The sequence below is a fragment of the Biomphalaria glabrata genome, chromosome 7 (genome assembly GCF_947242115.1).
Source record: "Biomphalaria glabrata chromosome 7, xgBioGlab47.1, whole genome shotgun sequence".
Classification (NCBI taxonomy): Eukaryota; Metazoa; Mollusca; class Gastropoda; family Planorbidae; genus Biomphalaria; species Biomphalaria glabrata.
The window spans coordinates 47809639-47822205 of NC_074717.1; the positions used below are offsets into that span (position 1 = coordinate 47809639).

At 35.9% G+C, this 12567-nt stretch overlaps 1 pseudogene; it reads left to right on the forward strand.

The window, feature by feature from the left end:
* The first annotated feature begins 6970 nt into the window (after positions 1-6970).
* LOC129927162 (peptidyl-glycine alpha-amidating monooxygenase B-like) overlaps positions 6971-12567 on the forward strand; it is an 87849-nt pseudogene continuing 82252 nt past the window's right edge.

The window sequence follows — 12567 nt, forward strand, 5'->3', positions numbered from 1 at the left end:
TGGACTATCCAGCTATATATAGGCCTGCTACATTCAGTGAGGTCTTGTCTTCAGTTGTTTGCCTTTATCGGTGCCAATAGAAAATCCTGTTACCAATATCATCCTTACCCAAAATAATTTTTTCAATTAAATCTACCTTTTAAAAGTTTCTTAGCTTTTACAGACATTTTAGCCTAAAAGTCTATTGGAAATAGAAATCAATGGATCTAATTTAATGCGCTTGGCAGAGCTCGAAAATAATATAGGGGGGGAGTGAAGCTTGATCCTAATAAAATGACCATATGTCCATGCGACCAAAATAAAAATTAATGCTACATTACCAATACCAGGCAAGGTTGACTCATCCAGCTGCACAGTCATACAATAGGTCAGCGTGTGTGTGTGTGTGTGTACTGTATCGTTATGAACTGTTTTGTCATTCGTATGTAAAAAGCCTTAGTATTCTATATAAGGTTATTATCATTGTGTTATTCCACTGCAAAGTCTATGTCAGTGATGATAAAAATGTTAAAAAAAAAAAAAAGGGACACGAAAGGTCATCTGTCGTAATCGAGAAGTACATAGAAGTCTAACTTATAGAGCGCTAGTTGTAAGTATGTATGTGTTCCGTGTGTGAATCTTGTTCGTATTTGCATCTATATTGTTATTGTTACAGTAGTTACTTGAGGTGGTCAGTTCTAGACAAACAATTTTCATTTGATTGGGTCGATAAAAATTATCTTGTCTGAAAACAAAACATAATAAAATACTCAGAAAGACAGATGGGTAAAGCACATTACTTGTTCCATATGCTAGGACAAATGTGTACTAGTGCTCCTTTTCAATAGTGTTACTAGAGCATGGAATGGGTTGTCTGAATCAGCCAGGAAAAGCTATGACTTGGCAAATACTAAATCACTAATTAACTAGCATAACTGTATTCTCACAGGACGTAATTATATTTTCTTTTGAAGTAACGTCTGTAATTCATCAGATAAGACAGGCCCAGTCGACGCAAAAAAAAAAAAAGAACTTAGACCCCAGAGAACCTGCTTTTTTGTGGCAAAATATGCAGTTCGCAACTGGGTCTACTTGGCCACTTTAAGGGCAGGAGAAACACTCAAAAATGATAGTTTTGGGAAAAAAAAATCGATTTTTAGTTTTTACATGTTTCAAATAGTTCAACATGTTTTGCGCGTATTTTACTTAATGATAACATTGAAAAAAAAATTAATATGTAAAAAATACATTTAATAATGGTCATCTTTTCATAATAAGAGCTGAAAATGACCAAAATACCAATTATTTTTACTTGATTTTCGTTAACAATAATTAAAGGGAGCCCGCCATGTTTAGCCTCAATTAAAATAAACATTCTGTCATCGAGAATTCATAGAAGTCTATTTATAAAGCGCTGGTTATGAGTGTGTATGTGTTTTTCGTGTGTGAATGTTGTTCGTATGTGTATCTATATCGTGCATCTATATTGTTATTGTTACAGTAGTTACTTGAGATGGTCAGTTCTAGACAAACAATTTTCATTTGATTGGGTCGATAAAAATTATCTAACATATTACAAACGTTACTTCGAAAAGGAAGATAATTACGTCATATCACGTGTCAATCTAGTACCAAGTGTCTGCAGTCAAACCCGCAACGTGTCATACAGCCCAAAAGTATCTCCGTGCTTCAACACAGCCATCGCGTGTGTCCATTAGCGCACGAGTTTCTCGTCAAAATAGTGTCAACATTGGCAAGACTGCACTGGGTCGGAAATAATAATAATAATAATAATTTTATTTATAAAGCGCTGTTAACAAAAAAAATGTAGGCCGTGAACTGAAAAAGCACGCAGACCGTAGCTTTTGAGGGAGAAACGTGGCACCACCAAAAGCGTTGAGTCCATTGAGCGCAGGGCTCTCTGGGGGACATATGGAGTAATCAGTTCGCTAAGGTACAAGGGCATCTCATTGTTATATATACACTGATGACAAAGTGTGGCGACCTTGTAATCGATTCTCGCTTTCACGGGAAGCCAATGGAGCGTGCGCAAGAGCGTAGGAAAGTAATTCAAGACATTATAATAGGTTAATGAAGGCCTGCTGACCACTGTTAAAAAAAAATAATTTTATGGCAATACCATTATGTCCTCAGTACTTGCAAAGTCCTTCATTCAGAGAACAATACCAGGAAAAAGAAGAGGCAGACAGAGAAAGCGATTAGAAAACAAACATAAAAGAATGGGAGGGGCTTGTCTTTGAAAGGATAGACAGGGATGGAGGAAGACGGTTGAGCGATCGTGAGTGGTGCCCCAACGGGCTAACAAACCAAGGGATAGGTTGAGGTCAATAAAGGCGTCACGACAAATGGTGCAGAGACAGCTGGTTCAATGACACCGAGTTAATTCCAGATCACCCTGGCTTAAGGTGGCGCCTAGGTAGAAATGTTAGTGGAAGCGGATAGGCGAACATCGGGTAGTGAGCCTCGCTTCTGTCCGTTTTTTTTTTTGTTGTTTTTTAGTTTTTTTTTGTTTTTTTTTTTAATGTCTTTGTAACATTGTTGTTGTTTTTTTTTTTTTTTTTTGTTGTTTTTTTTTTTTTTTTTGTTGTTTTTTTTTTTTTTTTGGTGCTTTTTAAAAATGTTATTTTTATGTTTTTGTTATGTTTTTTTTTCAATGTTTTCCAGTGCCTAAAGAGAGAAAGAGAGAATCTTTAGTCACCTTCAGCCCATTGTACAAATATTCGTGCCCCTAATGATATCTTCAATTTTTTTTTAAATACAGTTTTGTAGAAACAAAGGGAGGATACTAGAATCAAAGCATACCAAACGACGAGAGAGAGGAAGAGAAACACAAAGAGAGAAAGAAAAATATAGAGATGTTGACATTGTGTGGATGTGGATGTGTTTGTGTGTAGAGTTATTCCCCTTGGTAAGAAACCTCCTATTGTTGTGCGTGTTATGTAAGAGTGTGTTATTAAAGCAGTGTTTCTCAAACTTTTTTGTCTGGCAGCACAGTAAAAAGAACTACAAAAGTTTCGCGGCACACCACGAAGAACAACAGTTGTTTTATAATAAAAAGAAAAAAAATATATTACCTGTTTTTAAGTAATATATTTAATGTAAAGGGTGTGCCTGTTTTTGAGAGCAAATGTGATCTAATCGAGGCTCCAGAGTCGACAAACAAACTCACATTTCATCGTCTATTGTAAGAAGTCTCTCTCTTTTCTTAGACTTGATTTCAGTCAGTGCTCAAAATCCAAACTCACAAAACCATGAAGATGCAAATGGAAGAATTATTTTGATTGCTTTTAAACTGATTGCAGGATATAACTTGTTGATTGAAATCTAAAACACATCCAGGCTTTTCTCGGCAAAACTTGACTTAAGAACGGCATCGTTGTCAATGAACGTTGAATGGTGTAATACTGGGTTCTTACTTCCTGAAGTACTCTAGACACGTGACAAGACAAACAGTATACGACTGACTCAAGTCCGTTCAGCAGACAACATGAAGTTTATTTTACTATAATAATAATATACTGCACTCCTTGTTAGTGCTACATTAAATCAAGAAATAATAACAATCCTATCCGCATAACAGCGGTATCAAAAGTATCAATCATGTCTGTCAGTCACAAATCACGTCCGCATCTCAGCGGGTAACAATAAGAACAATTACTACTAGTGACACTGGAGCTTCAACTACAGATATCCATTGAAATACGAATAATACCTTAATATTCAATAAGCACATAATGAAATCAACTCTCAAATATAATTAATCAACAATCATTAGTCCATCGACTTTCATGCTATATACATATATATACACCAGTCCAGGAAGAAACGTCCAACCTTCCTGGACCGGGAGCAAGACCTTACTGACATGACTTGACTGAACTCAAAGTCAACTTTATTCATTCTACTTCCTGTTTTCTACATCAGGAATTCCACGTGTCTTTTAAACTCTTAACATGACGTGAACTTTAGATCATGCAATGTCAACTAAGACTGTGACAATCGTTGCTTTAAATCAATGAGCTTCTCTGCTTCTTCAGTTGTCAAATTTGTAGCTTCATTGTTTCCAAATGGATAACAGACCCATCCAATCCATATTCATTACTTCCAAGTGTTGAAAATTAATGCCACAATGCTGACTGCAAGTGTGTCAAAGTGTCTAGAATTTCGGGGGTGATTTCTTTAGTTGAAGCACATTCATTGTAAGTAGGAAAGCAGTCGAAGACTCCTTTTGAGATCTTACTTTGCCACAAAGACAATTTTTCACCAAATGATTCAGTTTGAGGATGCAGTGATGATGGTTTCCGATGGTCCTTGAATTTAATTTGTCAAATAAATCAGAGAGAAACGTCATATTAACCACCAGATCTCGAAATGAATAGAAATTCCAACTTGAAATCAATCCCTTTTCTGGCAGCTTTAGGTAGTTCGTAAGTGTCTTAGCTTGTTTATTTTGTTGAGCCCTGATGTTTTCAAAAGTATTTCTTCGGTTGCGCTTTTACAGCTGGATATTTAGTTTCCAAGTGTCTCTTCAATTTGCTTGAAACAAGCGTCTCATTCGACAGAGTTGCATTGCAGATCAGACAGAATGGCAATGGTTCAGAAGATATGAAACCATATCTGGTGTAATCTTCTTTGTACCTTGGTTCCTTGCTTTTCATTTAACGCTTTCGCAGTTTCATTCTTGCTAACGTATTTCTCCATGGATAACAATGAATAAGGCTTATTATTAATTTGTTATTATTAGCATACACCTAACCAATTTACTTGAAACACATCGCTTATTATTATCGTTACCAATTCGAGAACTGCTGTGCGTCTGCTAAGGCGGCAACATTTTATTCATTATAATAATATATGTATAGTGGACAATTCCATAGCCTGAATAGCTAACACCCCTTTCCGTCATAATGGAAAGATCCACTACTACTACTGGTCATTGCAAGTGGAGATGTCATCGCAACGTAAAATCAAAATTTAATAGTAGGCAGACCTGTGTAACGCTGCACGTGTGGCGTTCTAAAAACTCCCGCGGCACACCTGCAAATCTTCGGCGGCACACTAATGTGCCGCGGCACACAGTTTGAGAAACATTGGTGTAAAGAAAGGACAGTTGAGTCCAGGACAGCAAGAGAAAAACTGTGCAGTACCTTGAGAGTCCTCGAAGATGTAGCTGTACGAGCTAGAGACACTTGTAGGGATTAGTTAGGCAGTTCTGTTGTGAAGAAAAGCATTTCAGTTAGTGTAGCCAATTGTGTTCATTGGCTGTTGTTGATGTAATTTGTCATTAAACCGCCACTTTGTTTATTGAAGCTCTTGTAGTCAAGTTGTTTTAGATGTGTTGTGTTGTTGGCAGTGTTTGCAGAAGGCCTGATAGAGAAGATCGTAACAATATAAACACACACATACACAATCCATATTAAGGCCACCAAGTGAAAAACAAATAAGCGAAAAGTTTCGCTAAATACTCAGAACGTGCGAAGTGTTTGGGAAACACTGCACTAGAGACACAATAGCGCTGACTTTGATCTAGGTTTTCCTTCAGTGGACAGTGCCTTGAAATTCCCATCTTAAAAATTAATATATGAACAAGAACACATAAAAAAATACTTTTTGAACAAAAAAACTACAAAACTTTTTGACCAAACAGACAGAGTTGATATAAGCTTTGTACAAAAAAATGTGGGGGGGGGGGGAGTATTTGGTGGCTGATTGGCTAAGCGCTTGGCTTCCAAACCTTGGGTCCTGGGTCCGAATCTTGGTGAAGACTGGGATTTTGAATTTCGGTCCACCCAAATCTAATGGTGACCTGACTTAATTTGGGAAAGTAAAGGCGGTTGGTCATTGTGCTGGCCTCATGACACCCTGCTCGTTAAGTGTTGGCCATAGAAACAGATGACCTTAACATCATCAGCCTCATAGATCGCAAGGTCTGAAAGGGAAAATTTCCTTTTACAATATTGAAATTTATAGTTGCGAATGTGGAGTTCTTCCCCATACCACAGAAAAGCTTTTTAAAAAGTATTTTCATATTTTGCCTTTTTTATGTTCCTATTCTTGTCCAGATAGTGTATCCAGTACTTCTGAAAGACCTTTTTGTTCCAGGTAATTTGCATTGCTGACGAGGAGCAAGATCACTCAAAGTAATCTATGTGCGTATTCTGAAAACCAATATGTTCAGAAGTTTATCTTATTGACGTCTGAAACACAAACATGGCAAGCTATAGAGTCAATATTTAACCATTTGACAACTAGAGTTGCCGGGAGTCGCCGCTACTGGTAGTCAACTAGCCGGAGGAAATTCCAGCTACCCGTCGCCTCAGCGTGGCCCTCCGGAGGAAACGTCTAGTGGTGGAAACTAGATAGTCTAAGTAGCTTACGTGTAGCGAACCAGGCCCGGTCGGGCTTCCCTGGGTGAGCTTTTGTTTTGTTTTTTTCTCTCACTCGGGGGTTGGGATGGAAAAAACGCCCGGAACCCAGTCCAAAAAGTCCGTCACGCCGTTCCACCAGGGGGCCGTCATCAGTGTCCCGTTAGCTGGAGTGGCGGTCCTTGTACGGAACAGTGGCGGTTACAGTATTAGTATAGGAATATGAGACAAGCTCCCCTCAGTTAGCATTGCTCTCAGCCACTTGTAGCGAGTGGGGCCCAGGAACGGTGCGCTGTGTAGCCTACACGTCACGGTCCGGTCTGGCCCAGTCAATCGATATGGCCGTCTACCGTTGGGGGCCCTCAGACAGGACAGAGGTAAAGAGCCCCACGTCCAGGCCTGGTAGTTAGAAAAAAGCCTTTTTAACCACCAATGGGATAATGGCGCCTACGGCGCCGACGCCCTTCTGGACAACTAGAGCGTGACCTCAATGTCGAAGGCGCCGACTAAAGTCGCCGATTTTGGGTTGTTTCGTTTACGCATGCACTGCTAGTTTTTAAATAAAAATTTATACCTTTACTAACTCTGACCTAGAAGAGCGATAGTGAAGCTATTTTTAGATGTTTATCTATATCTCTACAGCATGGAGTTTTAAGATTTTTTGAAAATTATTTTTTTTTGCTAGCCTTTAAAATGGAACATATTTAGGCTTATGTGTAGGCTTTAAAAGAATAAGATTCTAATGGGAATATTAATGTTTATATGGACATAAATAATGATTGGGGTAAGTAATTTACTTAATTTAGAATTTCAATTGAATTTTTTAGAGTTTTACTAATTAGTAATTACTAAGTTTTACTGTTTTAGTTTTATAGGTCTCGACTACTTTAACTTTAGTATTGACTTAGAGGACTAGGCTAGGTCTACTCAGGGTCTAGACTAGATCTAGACTAATCTAGAGTTTCTAGAGCCATTTGTATAAATTTGTTGAATTTGTCTCATTTGACGTGACAAATTTGAGTTCAGAACGATTTTTTTTAGTAGTGAAAATGAATAAAAAAAATTGATGCTAGGCAGCGAGATTAGATTTAGACTATAATTTAGAGATGAGTAGATTAGATACTAGATCCAGTATTGAATATGTTAGATCTAGTGAAAGTGAAACGGGAGATTGGAAGGCAACTAGATCTAGATCTAAATATGACGTGATATTTTAATGTTTTCGAGCTCTGCAGGCCTATTTATGACTTAAAACATGATGAAATAATCAGTGAATGATCATCATAATAATTAGATCTAATAATAATATCATTCATTGATTCAATGATGCTGAATGTGAACCCTAGGTCTATTGTATTTTTTTCTATTATAAAATTAAAAAGAATGTTTTTGACATTTTTGTTAGGTTTTATTAGATCTAATTAGTTTTTTCCTGTGAAATTGGTCATAAAATTGATTTTTTAAAATAACTGATACATCAGAGTTATAGTTATATATCCCTTCTCTAAGCCTGTCTTCGGTGATAGATAGTTTCTGACAACTGTTTAGTGGTGAAAGGGTTAATATAGACTAGATCTAAAATATAATAATATATAGATTATAGATCTCTAGAGATAGATTAGATTGATTAGATCTAGATCTATAGAAATCTATACTAAACTGACTAAATGGTATAATACTATTATAATGTGTATAAGTAGATCTACTGACTAGATGACTACATTGTCTAGATCTATAACTAGTTAGTAGTGTAACTATAATTTAATACTATATAGATAATAATTTAATAAAGTATAGACTCTATAAGTACTATATATAATATAAAAATATAGTATAAATAATATTAATGGACCTCATTCACCAATCGTAAATAAACACATTTAGCCACAGCATTATATTGTAATATTGATAAAACAATAAAAAAATATGTATCACGTGACAGCCACTATGGATGGCATACTTTGTATAGTAATAGAGGATATAGATAATCACGTGGCTAAATGTTGTTTGTTTACAATTAGTGAATAAGGTCCATTAACTATATTATAATTTTATTTAGTATGAAAAAATATAGTATAAAATAGTAGTATTTTAATTAAGTATAGTCTAGTGACTATAGTGATGGTATAGTCAGACAAATAGTATAGACAGATACTCAGATAGTGTGAGATGGTCATACTATTTTAGTATTATAATTAAGTAGTCTAGTGACTAGTCTATAGTGACTATACTCAGACTAATAGTATAGACAGATAGTGTGAGATAGTCATAGTATAATTCAAAATAGTTGGGCTTTGAGTCTTAGATAATTAAAATCTTTCGTGTCGAAGCGACAATAGAAATCATTTAACTCGTTGGCCAATGTTTTTTCGTCTCTTGTAGCAAGATTATTTTTAATTTTGACTTGTGCTCCTGCCATTTTGTTCATGATGCCTCACGCCTGTCATGCCACTTGTATTAATTGAGTCTTCCAGCTTGGTGCGGTAGTTTCTCCTCCCTTCCTCAAGAACGACGTTGAGATTTCGTTGAGCAATTTTCCTAGTCTGTCCATCGCCACTCATAAATGCTCTTTTCTTTTTTATTATTTCCCATTTTATTTTTGCAGTGACCCATGGTTTATTGTTGGGGTATATCTTGATGCTCTTAGTGCTGACACACATGTTTTCGCAGAATTTGATGTAATTTGTCACTGCGTCGACCCATTCTTCCAGATTGGAAGTGGTCTCTCTAAACAAATTCCAGTCAGTGCAGTCTAGACATCCCTGTAGTTTGAGAATATTGTCTTGAGTCCATTCTTGTACGTTTTTTTGAATGATTTTTCCTTCTTTAAGTTTTGTAGAGGTAAGTAGGCAGCAGTTGTATTGTTTTGTGGTCCGATGATCCTAGTGGTGGCTTTTCACGAGATGTGAATGCTCCTTTGATGTTACAATAACATAAGTCCAGAGTTCTGTTCTCTCTTGTCTGACATGAAATGTGTTGATAGAAGGTGGGTAGGTCACCCTTCAAGGTGCATTTATTAAAATCACCCAGTATAACTACTGGTGCGTCAGGTGTCCTTGTTTAATGTTAGCGAAAAGGCCTTGGCTATGTTTTATCACGCTCACATCTGCAATATTTTAAGTTTCAATATCACTGCCTGGTATGGCAATCTGAGCATTAAAAATAGGAATAAACTTTATAGAATCCTAAATGCTGCTGGTAAAATCATTGGCAAAAAACAAACCCCATTTGGGCAGTTGTTTGAGACAAACATCTATAAAAAAGCCATCTATAAAAGATCCTCGAAATAAAGAATCACCCTTTGTGTCAGGATTTTGTGATTTTACCATCACAAAAGAGATACAAGACACCGATAGCAAAGACTAACAGACACAAACTCTCTTTTGTTCCCCTGGCAATCAAATCATTAAATAAGAACAATCTGGTATAAACTTTGTCACATGTAAATTATGAGTGAGTCTGGTGTGTATGTGCACTTTGGTTTCTTATAGTTATAATGTTTTTTGTTTGGTGTAATGCACAAATTGTAAGACAAATTTCCTTAAATGGATAATAAAGATTATTATTATTATTATTATGTTAGAAATGAACGAGTAGTCATTCTCTGGCGCTGCCAGGGTCGAGTTTCGCTAAAGAGAAACAAAATTCATCGTAGTCCCTTTAACAGTTTCCACTGAGGAATTTTCTGGTGATGTGGCAGGTCTGCAGCAGTACCGCCCTCTGACAGGCAATGAAGATGTTCCTAGGAATGTTAAGGGCCCTGATGGTGTCTGTGAGGTCAGTTGTTATTATCCCCTCGGTTGATATAACAATGGGGTATATTGTTATTTTGGACAATTTCCATAGACGCTTAATCTCCAAGCCTAGGTTCCCATATTTTCTTTGTTTTTCTATCTCAGTTTTTCTCAAATTATGAGACAGTGGTACAGCGATATCGATAATGGTAGCGTTTTTTTCTTTTTTATCGATGAACAGCAGATCCGGGCGATTGAAATCTACCGTTTTTTCGGTCAGAATAGGCCTATCCCAGTACATCAGATTTTCAGTAGACTCGAGAACCTCTTGCGGAGAGTATTTATAATAAGGGGGAGTGTCCTTACCGATCGTTTGTACGTCAAAGCCAGGTGTTGGTGTATTAACTTTGCAACTTGGTTATGGCGACCTAGGTAGGCTGATTCTGATAGGGCTGGACATCCTGCCATAATGTGTTCAATCGACTCGCCCACATTTCCACATTTTCGGCATTTGTCGACAACATTGAGTTTCAGGATATGCTTCTCGTAATTTTTTGTCCTGATTACTCTGTCCTGTATTGCTGTAACAAAGCCTTCTGTTTCAGGGTAGAGATGACCTGCTTTGAGCCATGTTAAGGAAGCAGCCTTGTCGATGTTGTCCCCATGTAATGAAGCCGGAAATTTTCCGTGGAGTGTTTTTTCTTCCCATTGGCGAATCTCATTATTATTATTATTATTATGATAATAATGACTATTGTGATTGTCTAGATCTATAGTAATATATTTTATATAAATAATAATAAATTATAATAGATCTTTTATAAACTAGATCTAGAGTAGTTTATGCTATTTGGACACCAATAGGCCAAAATTTCAAAGTTTGACTTTGACAGCGCATTATTTGACAATGGTTCGACATAGAAAAGAAATAAGTATCAAAATCTTCTTTAGTTTAAGTTTAAGGAGAATAAGGATGACTACTTATATTTGTACCCCTAACCTATATTTGTTATTATATTTAAGGGCAAAGAGGCCGTGTGTTTTCATTTAATGCAGACAAATTTGACCCACATTATTTTATTCCAGAGACCATTTAATTTATTTCAGACAGTCTCTATATTTAGGCATCAATAAACTCTGATTCTAATTCTATATTAACATTAACTAAATTTTTGTTTTTTGTTTATTAAATTAATTTAATAAATTTCTAATACAGATGATCTTTTGTAGTATAGTACAGGTTAGGATAGCCATTCTTGCCTAAATAGCTGAATCCTCTATATTCTCTCTCTATAAATCTATCTAGTAGGTCTAGATCTAGGCATTTAACTACATTCAATGTATCAAGCTCACTACAAACATTTGCCCATTTATTCTCTATGAAAAAAAAACAAACAAACAAATATAATATAAGATCATTAACATTGATGTCCAAAACTGGCTGTCTGAAATAAATTTTGGTAAAGAAAATCGTAATTTAATTCAAACACCCTATTATTTTTGTTGTATAAAATCAAACAACTTGGCTTATGAATCAAATAAAACAGCTCCAAAAAACAGAATAAGTATTGCCGGGCTCATTAGCATAGACCAGACTTAGCCAACCAAAAAAATATTCTTTTAATCCTAGGAAGAGGTAAAGTCCTCCGGGTAACATAGGGAAAAACAAAAACCTGATGTAGACATTTGAAATTCTTTTTTCTTACATAAAAAGACAGCTAAATGGAAGGAAATTGGGTCAGAATCATTGGAAATGGACATGCTAGTTTCATATTAAATATCAAAATAAAGATTTAATGACCACAAAAACAGCTAGTGTCCAAATTCATGTAAATAAATAAACTACTCTCTATATAATTATATTAGATCTATATTACATTATTAGTATATATAGATTCTAGTTTCTAGATCTATCTCTCTCTATATATATTTATATCTCTAGATGTAGTATTTGTGGATGGCTGCCTGGTCGTGCGGTTTGTGCACTGGACTGTCGTTTGAATTTATCGATGGTCATGGGTTCAAACCATGCCCACTACCGTCCTCCTGCGGGAGGTCTTCACGTCTGACCGAAACTATGATATCTAGATCTATATGGTGACTATGACTATGAGTAAACTAAGTGACAGTCTACTAGAGTCTAGATCTGAATCTAGATCAAGTATTACAGTTAGACTACGTATTAGTGACAGTAAGAAAGCCAAAGTGCTGCCTGTAATCCTGTATTGTTGCATGATGTAGAATCTTAGAGCATCTAGAAATCCAGTCCATTCCTGTATGATTTATGTATATGATGATCAAGTCATGTATATTTATCACATATGATGTCAAGATGATGAGATTTATCACTACATCTAGATCTTATTTAGCCTATTTAATACAAAATAGTTATTTTGAAAGAAATTTTTAAGACATCGTAAAATATGAATAGAGCAAATATTTTTTTTGTTTTAATGTTGTCATTATTT